We start from the raw sequence: 547 nt of genomic DNA, 5'->3' as shown, positions 1-547 counted from the left end.
ACCTGCTTGCACAGAGCTGGTTAGTGGGGGGATTCCCACCCCTAAAGAGCTTTGTCGTGACCGATTCGCCCAATGTGTTGATGTCACCTGGAAGTGATAAAAACCATAGACTTGTTATCCAAATTGCTAGAGCGCCCCGCATGACATGTCTGGCACGATGACATCACTTTCAGGTGATACCATTGTGCCACATGTGAGAAAAACATCCCCCCACCAGGAGCCAGGTAAGACCTGGCAACTGTAAGCAGAAGTTCCCAATATTTTTGGCCCAGGCACATATGAACATTTGAAGCTGCCTTCTACTGAATCAGACCCTCGGTCCATCAAAGTCAGTATTGTCTACTCAGACTGGCAGCGGCTCTCCAGGGTCTCAAGCTGAGGTTTTTCACGCCTATTGGTCTGGACCCTTTTTAGTTGGAGATGCCGGGGATTGAACCTGGGACCTTCTGCTTAACAAGCAGATGCTCTACCACTAAGCCACCATCCCTCCATTTGGCATTCTGACACAGCATGTTGGGTGTTGTGTATGTGAACCAATGTGTATATT

At 48.8% G+C, this 547-nt stretch overlaps 1 non-coding gene across 1 annotated transcript; it reads right to left on the bottom strand.

Moving 5' to 3' along the window:
* Window positions 1-415: 415 nt before the first annotated feature.
* Window positions 416-490, bottom strand: TRNAN-GUU (transfer RNA asparagine (anticodon GUU)). The gene has a single exon. It is a non-coding gene; the product is annotated as a tRNA-Asn (tRNA).
* Between the last annotated feature and the right edge of the window lie 57 nt (window positions 491-547).

The sequence above is a fragment of the Heteronotia binoei genome, chromosome 9 (genome assembly GCF_032191835.1).
Source record: "Heteronotia binoei isolate CCM8104 ecotype False Entrance Well chromosome 9, APGP_CSIRO_Hbin_v1, whole genome shotgun sequence".
In the NCBI taxonomy this organism is placed as follows: domain Eukaryota; kingdom Metazoa; phylum Chordata; class Lepidosauria; order Squamata; family Gekkonidae; genus Heteronotia; species Heteronotia binoei.
This window is presented reverse-complemented; position numbering and strand designations above follow the sequence as displayed.